We start from the raw sequence: 9395 nt of genomic DNA, 5'->3' as shown, positions 1-9395 counted from the left end.
TGTAGAACACATCAAATTTCATGATGGAGGCCAAACCCTACCTGGACACAGTTCACAAGATGCAACATAGTACTAAAGGACACCGTGGTAGAATTATATTAGTGGCCACTATGCTGTGGATGTTGTGAATGACCTAGGACATGGTAGAAACATGCCATTTTGAGTTCCCATCTTCCACCACATCACTCCACCAAAAAAAAAGTTAAAACAAATAAACAAACTCGGTGAAATTGTAGTATACAAAATCAAGATACAAAAATCATTACATTGGACAAACTCATAATGAACCATCAAAAGAAGTTAAGAAAACAGTTAGGAAAAAACTTTACCACAGACATGAAAAACGTATACCCTGAAAATGGTAAGACATAGATGAAGAAATGGAAAGATATTATGTGTTCCTGGATTATAAAAATGAATATTATAGAATTGTCATTTTACCCAAAGTGATGTACAGATGCAACGTAATCCCTCCTGATCAACATTCTAGTACCATTTTGCACAGAACTAGAAAAATCCTAAAACGTGTATGAAACCACAGAGGACTAGCCAAAGTATCTGTATAAAGAAGAACCAACCGGGAGGCATCACATTCCCTGATCTGAAGCCATATTACAAAGCTACAGTAACCAACAGTATGTTATGGGCTAAGAGACAACCAATGGAACAGAATGCAGAGCCCAGAAGCAAATCCACACATATGTGGGCAATTAATTCCCTCAAAAAGAACCAATAATACACAATGGTGAAAAGACAGTCTCTTCAATGAATGGTGCTGGGAAAACTGGACAGCCCCAAGCATAACACCAGACCCCTGTCTTTCACACCACACAACAACTAACTAAAAACCCACAACAGTTAAGAGGAAGGAGGAGCACCAGTACCGAGGGCAGGGCTGTCCTGAAATCAATGAGTCCTGATGTCCCGATGGTGGTATTCGTTCCAGTGAGGACACTGGCGGGACCCGCAGTGGTTCTGATTGCCTCTTGAGCTCCCCTGATTAAGTATCAGCAAAGACAACACTGGACTCAGCTGTCTCCTGGTGATGTTTCCAACTCTGAAACAATGATTTTACAAAGGAACAAGAGAATGTGCTTCAGAACTTTCCTCAATGAGGGAAGGAAGAGGGAAATTGAAAGGGATGAACCCTAAGAAGCTTTTCCTGCAAGGGCCCCTGTGGGGAGAGGCAAGGACCAGAGAGCGGGGAAGTGATGGACAACATACCAAGTGCCTCCCTCGCACGCGGGAAAGGCCCTGTTCTGAGGGCATGAGGACCAGGCACGCACTTCCGTGCCAGCGGGCTCCTTCTCTCAGTCCTGACTGAGGATGTTATCCTGGAGAGGGGTGTTCCAAGTTTGCACACGCATTTCATGGTTTAGGGTCAGAATCCTCATAGGACACCCCTTGCTCAAGTATGTGATCCGGTGACACTTTGGTCATCAGACACATCAGAGGTTACCTACAAGGGGGCCCTCCCATGAAGACTTCTGAGAGGTGGGTCAGAGAGGGATAAAATGGGCTGGGAGGGAAGGTGCACGCCTTACCCATGAACACCATCTCTGGGCCCCTCCAAGTATCAGAGTCTTGGGGGATTCCAGCCATTGAATCCGATCCCTTCCCCTACTCACTCTGACCCACCCCCCACCCCAACAACTGTCTCCTCACCCTTCACATTGGGATCAGACAAGTTCCTTAACACATCAGGCATTCAAGGAATTCTTGTTGACCACCAATGGGCACAGCTTCTGCCCAGGCACTGGTCCTCCAGATACATCATGCCAAGCAGGCATCAAGGGAGATACCAGAGCGGCTTGGGTAGGCGGGAGCAGCATACTGGGCTGGACTAGTTCTAATATTCTATTTTTAACACCTCCTAAGTGCCTACCTTGGCACAGGCCCCAGCCAGTCACTGGGGTTACAGAGACAGAAAAGCCCCACTCTGTGCAGGAAGGGCATTGCAAGGGGCCCACTGAACCCAGGCCCACCACTGACCACACAGCCCTGAGCATTGCCATGACCTCTGAACACACCTACAGCCTGCCCATCCCCAGAGCACCCAGGCCTGGGGTCTTAACCACGCGGCATCTTTCCTCAAAAACACGGGCCTAGAATGCCCCCACCACCCACTACAGCCCTCAAGTTTCCAGAAAGCCCACATATTCTGTTGGATATCTGCGGGCTAGAGGGGGTTAAGCCAAGAAAGTGACACCCCTGTGGAGTCAATGCTGAGGAGACTGTCTTACTCAACCCCATGAGTCCTTCCCTCTGGACCCTTGGACCCCTGGACCTCGGGGCTGGTGAGCAGGGCTGGGCTGAGAGGCTCTCTTTGCATTGTTGCCGACCTTTCCTTCCTCAGATGTGGCTTGGAACCCTGGAAATAAATGCTGAGATTGACTTTTTCAAGCGTTTTCCTGAAACAGTGGTTGAGGCCAAAGATGCCTTGATGCTGCCATGGATGGGCCCACAGTGGGGAGCAGTCAGAGCTGGGGACAACTTGCTGCCCTCCACGTCCCTGAGCAGATGTCCCTCACTGACCTGGAATGGAATTTCTCAGTATCTGCTGGTGGCAGGAGGAGGTGGGATCAGGGTGTCCAGGGGTTGTTCCGAAACCATGGACATCTCTCTACACCAGCCCCGTGTAACTGGTGGCTCTGCTCTGCACCCTGGATCCCCTTAGAAATTACATCTGGGATCAGATTCTGTTAGTTCCCAGTTCCAGACTCCATGCCAGCAGTCCATCTGTGCTGAGGCCGAGTACAATGTCATGGACAGGAGGCCGACCCTGGGGCTGATCCCCGCTTGGCAGCAGCAGGAGACCTGACACAAGCCATGGGAGGGGAGCTTATAGGAAGGGTCTCAACTACAAGACAAATCTTTCAGTTGCTGCTTCATGAATCAGGGCTCGTTTTCTGGAAAAGCCTTCTCGGTCAACTCAGATTTTCAGAAGTATCTCATTGGATTTGATGTCAACTAACGTATTATGAAAGGACCTTATTCGATCCTATTAACTTCGATGCAGCTGAATTAACAAACATGGGCCCTATTTACAAAATTCACCAGGTTGCCAATGAATACACATCTTGAAGTCAGAAAGTACTGCATCAGGAATCCAGGTCCCCAGTGTCACTCCCTGGCAAACTGTGATGTTTGCAAACTTGTGAAGACATAGGATGTACTTCGCAAGGACCACCGATACCCTTGATCCTCAGAAGGTGAGAAGGACACAAGCTTGAGTTATGGCTGACGAGCACACAGTAGAGATGCCTGGGCGATCCCAGGTCCCACTGGGGCTTTGGCACACATGTCTGGAAGGCCAAGCCACGGCTCATTAAACAGTAAAGCAATGAGGTTCCCAAGGAAGCAGCCCTGACACCCCCTTACCCATCTACTGGCTTTTTTATTTCTTGGATCTGCTGCTCACAGTTTCCCCATCTCTTGCTCGTGTCACTGCGGCCAGCATGCCTCTCCTCAAGAGCAACCACCTCCTACCTTCCATGGTCTATGTTCCAGCCATCCTGCAGCTTCACTTTTTAGAGCACAGCAAAGAGAGCAAGCAGTCAGGAGGCGGTGCCTGAGGACTGCACCTGCATGCAAAGTCATGCCATCACGGTGACTGTCTGGACATCGTGTGGCTACTTAGGGCCTCAGGACATGTTATCCACAAACATGTCACATGGTCACATGCACATATGTGACCAGCTGGCTGTGCCAAACTCTTGTTACCCAAAATGTTTGATCTTACAGAGGCTACAGCCCTACACGCCAGGTGACATTTAATCTCTTGAGGTTGATGACCCTGAGGAACAGTCTGGGCCAGCCCAGACCTTGTGTCCGACTCACAGAAGGAGAACACGGGGTTTGTTTTCCGGGGCCTGTTGCCTCCATAATTGCACGGTCCCTCGAAGCCAGGCAGGAAGTCTCCTTCCACCTCTGGAGCAGCGGGAGGACCTGCAGCTGGAGGAGGTGGTGAAGACACCGCTTTGTGTCCTCCGGGTGCATTGCCGGACAAGCTACCCCAGAGGTCATGGACCACGCAGGCTCATCGGCCAAACTAGTATGCTGGAATCACAAGGCTCTTTAAGTAAATTCGAATGGCACAGTGAGAAGCAGAGGGGATGAGACAGAAGGAGCACATTACCTGATCCTGGGGGTGCAAACATGAACGTGCCCAGTCTCAACTCTGTCACATTAGCCTTTCCTGCTTGTGGGGACCAGGGCTCAAGTCTGAGCAGAAGTCCCACAACCGGAAGGGCCCGGGGCAAATGGCACACACTGGCTCCATCACTCAGGCATGGGGACAAGGGTTCCTGGTCACAGCATACCTGCACAGCCCTGAGTGCTCAGATGAACACCTGGCCTACATTGTACCCGAAATATATGCCAATGCAGCAGCTTGACCCCCAACAGAGAGGCTACGAGGAAGGTTGTGGCTTTGAAGACATGACTGCAGGGAACAGAGGACAGGTTCATCTGGGACTTCCGAAGGCAGTGTCTATGGAAGGTGGAGACCCCTTCATGAGACACTGGGAGTGAGGCTGGAGATGCCATACCTCTATGGTCTGAATGGTCATGTGCCCCCCAAGCTCGTGTTAGAATCCCAGCACCCAAGATGATGGTGTTAGGAGAGGGGCCTGTGGGAGGTGCTTGGTTGAGGAGGATGGGTCCTCCATGGATGGGAGTGGGGCCCTTACAAGAGACCCCACAAAGCTTGCTCACCTCTCCACCAAGTGAGGACACGGCAAAGAGGTGCTGTCTGGGAGCCAGGAAACATGCTCTCACAGACACCTGATCTGTGGGCATCTTGAACTTGGGCTCACTACTCACTGAGGGTAGAGGAGGTACAGAAATAAATGCCCCCTGTCCCCATGAGGAGAAGACTGAGGGGTTCATGCAGCCCCTTGGGCAAGGCTCTGCACTGCCTGGACTCGGGGTCAGGCCCCAGCTTAAGCCAGACCCTGCTCTCTACTGTCCTGGGGTGTGTCACCCAGAGCCAGGATGCCCCCTACACCAACATCCCACAGAACATGCAGATGGTGGGGGGGGGGGGGGTGTCTCCAGGGCCCAGGCCAAATGGCATCGTGGTGCTGCTCCCCTCCCCAACCTGGTCTGGGCAAAATCCTCAAACTTCCTGGATGTGGGCAGCATGCAGGGCTCAAGCATCACAGGCAGCACGGCATGCGTGGAAGGGCAGGTGCCACTGCCTGAGGACTCTGAGCTTCTCAAGGTGATCCCACAATGCAGTCCTGAGAGATTCTCCAGGGCCCGGATGCCCTTGAGAAGCAGCGAAACAAGAGACGGTGTGTGTGTCCTGTGCAGAAGCGGAAGGGGGTCTTTCTTGTGATGTTTCTTCCCAGTGGGCACAAGGCTGCGTGAATGCTCGGTCTCCACTGTGAAGGCACAGGGAGGAGACTGAGGCTTTCAGAACTAGCTTCCCTCTCTCATGCTGCAAGCCCCCGTCCCATGCTCTGCAAGAGCACTGCCCAGCGAGCCTGTGAGCCCTGCCCCCTGCGCCACAGCAGAGGGGAGGGAGGCCCGGAGGCTTCTCTGGTCAGGGCCCCACCGGCCCCTTCTGGACACAGTGCCACACTGCCCCGCCTCTGTTCCTGTGCGTCTGCACGAGGCTCCTGGCGGTCTCCTCTGGGGGCCTCTAGCTTCACTGTGCACACGGCGTCCAGCGCAGGCACACAGCGAGGCGGGGATCCAGAGAAACAGCGCTCTGCTTCAGGGAGGACAGATAATTATCTCACGTTGGCAGAACAGTCAATTTTTTGGGTCTGAAGTTTACAGACAAAATCCCTGTCTTTGAGAAGGCGGATTAGCAACGGAATACCTTCCACACGGCTGTGTAAATGATTTGTCCTAAAATCAATCTCTCTGTGTGCCAAACAGCATTCTAGGTGCAACTGTGAGGTGCTTCTGGGTGAGGTTCACACCTGAATCTGCCCTCCCTAGTGAGGGTGGGCCTCGTCCAGTGCACTGAGGCCTGAATACAGCAGAAAGGGGAGTAAACCCCTCTCCGCCTGGCTGCTGAGCAGGACCTGGGCTTCTCTGCCCCTGGACCAGAATGTGCACCTGCTGTGCTTGTGCTCCCGGGCTTCCTGGCTCAGGCTCTGACCCCCCCCCCCCGCCCCCACCAGCTCCTGGGTCTGCAGCAGGCTGGCTGCAGGTCAGGGGGCTCCCAGCCTCCATAAGTGTGTGAGCCAATTCCTTATAGTACACACACAGGTATACACACACAGATACACCACGCACACACACACACATACACACATGCACACTACACACATCACCAGCTCCCGGGTCTGCAGTCGGCTGGCTGCAGGTCAGGGGGCTTCCAGCCTCCATAACTGTATGAGCCAATTCCTTTTAATAAATGTTGTATGTTATGCTTCCCCAGAAAACCCACACTAAGACACTCATGTTCATTATAAACGACAAGAACAAAATTACATTTGCATTACTTTCCCAATTATCACGATTTTATGTACATACACACACATGGCACAGTTTGGGAAGAAACACAGCAAAATAGCCTGGTGGTTACAACTGAGTAGTGGGACTCTGAAGAAATATTGCTTCTTTATCCTTTATTCAAATATCTATGTGTGGTATGAGCATAATTTACTTTCTTATAACAATAAACATCCGTTTTTCCTAAACTCATACTATCCACTGTTAAAGGCATTTATTTACAACCATCACAAACATGGAAACCACCCAATGTCCATCCACTAGTAAATGAATAAACAAGAGGTAGGACCGTGCATACGAGAGACCACGTGGGCGTGAGCAAATTGCTGGTGCACATCCCCAAGTCACAGTGAGGTTCAGATGTCCTGTAGAGAGAGACTGTCCCGTCTCATGACCCCAAGGTCAGAGAACAGGGAAAGCAGGTGGACAGGGAGGGAAGGCAGATGCATATTTGTCTGGCAAATGGCAGGCAGGGGGTGGGGTTTACTTTGAATGGACGTGAGGGGACTCTGGGGGTGAAGGAAATGTCCTGGATCCTGGAGATGGTCTCACAGGTGTGTACATTTGCCAAAATTTACACAAAAGACGCAAGAACAGTAACCATCTGCCTCATGTCAACATCGGGCAGGATTACATGTCAGCAGGGCATCTCATGCTAATGCGTATTCACTCACTGGTTTGGCAGGTTTGGGGTCTTTTCTACTAAATACTCTCATCTAATTTTATTCCTTCCAAAAATGATGGTCTGTTACATGTACCAATGTTGATGTGTTCTTAAACAACGTGAGGGTTAGGGCAACAACCCCCCATGAAGTAAAAAATCCATGAATAACTCTGACTTTCCCAAACCTAACCACTAACCACTTCTGCTGAGCAGAAGCCTTACTGATATAGTGCATTAGTACATATTGTGCATGTTGTTTGTATCATATGCTGAAATCTTACGAAAAAGTAACCCAGAGAAAAGAAAATGTCGTTGAGGAAATCATAGGAAGAGAAAGTATATTTACGGGACTGTACGGTATGATTTTTCAAAAATTCACACACAGAAAATTTTTGAATCCACATATAAGTGGACCACCCATCCATTTTACCTGGATAGACCCTCCAAAGTCTCTCCAGATTAAGAATTACTATTTTATGGGTGCCTGGGTGGCTCAGGTCATGATCTCATAGTTCCCTGGGTTGGAACCCCACCCCCACTCCCATCAGGCTCTGGGCTGCCAGCCCTGAGTCTGCTTAGGATTCTCTCTCTCTCTCTCTCTCTCTCTCTCTCCCTGAGTCTGCTTAGGATTCTCTCTCTCTCTCTCTCTCTCTCTCTCTCTTTCTCTCTCTTTCTGCCCCTCCCCCCTCATTCTCACTTCTCTCTCTCAAAATAAATGTTAAAAAAAAAAAAAAAAGTCTCAGGGCGCCTGGGTGGCTCAGTCGGTTAAGCGTCCAACTTTGGCTCAGGTCACGATCTCTCGGTCCGTGAGTTCGAACCCCGCATCAGGCTCTGTGCTGACAGCTCAGAGCCCGGAGCCTGTTTCAGATTCTGTATCTCCCTCTCTCTGACCCTCCCCTGTTCATGCTCTGTCTCTCTCTGTCTCAAAAATAAATAAACGTTAAAAAAATTAAAAAAAAAAAGTCTCATGTTTCTTTGAACAGCAAAGCCAACAACAGGGACCACATAGATGCTCCTGCACAAGATCTGCTAGCAACTCTCAGCTGACCAGTCAGGGTAGCAGCAACTCCCAAAACATCTGCAAACACAGAGATGGTCTCCCAGTTTCTAAAAACTCCCCGCTCTTTCACTGTTGCCTCTACCCCCAGCACCATTCTTGCAGGAACCTGAGAGGTCTGTGGGCCCTTAAAGTTCTGGTTTGCCATTACCTTCATGACAGCAGAGGGAGCAGTCCACTTGCCCGGGTGACCTTGCCTGGAGACTTACATTCCTTCCCTGGAAAGAAGGCCTACTTCATGTACAAGGAAATCATGTTATGTTTCTGTGATCAAAACTTAGTAAGGGTCAGGGATGCCTGGGTGGCTCAGTCGGTTAAGCGTCTGACTTCAGCTCAGGTCATGGTCCCGCCAACTGTGAGTTCAAGCCCCGGGTCGGACTTTGTGCCAAAAGCTGGGAGCCTGGAGCCTGTTTCAGATTCTGTGTCTCCCTCTCTCTCTGCCCCTCCCGCATTGATGCTCTGTCAAAGAGAAATAAACATTAAGAAAATTAAAAAAAAAAATTGGTAAGGGTCAGAAACACTCTTCCCTTTTTATCTTCTGACAGCCAGTGCCCCCCCCAACCCCCGACCGTGGACCCATTGTCCTGTATTTGATGCCTTATTTTTATGCAAAATACTCGAATTTTTTTTTCATTTTTTTCTTTGATTTTACTTACGTCTTCTTACTTCTCTTGACTTTTTTTAATATAGAATGCTTCAAAGTTTTGTGTATCATCCTTGCACAGGGGCCATGCTAATCTTCTCTATATTGTTCCAATTGTAATCTACGTGCTGCCAAGCGAGCACTACTTCTGATGACTTTTGGACCTGCATTATCTAAACACGCCTATTACTCACGAATGCCACTTCTGCTTTTCATTAGGAACCCGACCCCCGAGTTGTTTTCTAATATACTTACTATTCCATTTGTTGGGTTTAAATCTTTGAGCCATAGAGATTTTATTTGGTGTCTCTACACACCGTCTCACCAGACAATACTTAATTACATAGTTGTCCCCTGAATGTAATACGATATTCACTATATACTAACGGGTCATACAGCTCTCGCTAAAAGTGGATTTTACAAGGACGGGGACAGATGGGCCTAGGAGACCCTTCCAGAGCCTGATAAAAGTCTGGTAGAGCAAAGAATCTTTTCCGAACACAGGATGCCTATGTCCACCCTGAAGCCCTGCCGTCAGCTCAACGCTCCAAACTCAGCCT

At 49.8% G+C, this 9395-nt stretch overlaps 1 non-coding gene across 1 annotated transcript; it reads right to left on the bottom strand.

The window, feature by feature from the left end:
* Positions 1–8872: 8872 nt before the first annotated feature.
* Positions 8873–8978, bottom strand: LOC122234444. The gene has a single exon (XR_006212232.1). It is a non-coding gene; the product is annotated as a U6 spliceosomal RNA (small nuclear RNA).
* Between the last annotated feature and the right edge of the window lie 417 nt (positions 8979–9395).

Source organism: Panthera tigris, chromosome E2 (genome assembly GCF_018350195.1).
Source record: "Panthera tigris isolate Pti1 chromosome E2, P.tigris_Pti1_mat1.1, whole genome shotgun sequence".
NCBI lineage: Eukaryota > Metazoa > Chordata > Mammalia > Carnivora > Felidae > Panthera > Panthera tigris.
Note: the sequence above shows the minus strand (reverse complement) of the source record. Positions and strands in the feature narration are given on the sequence as shown.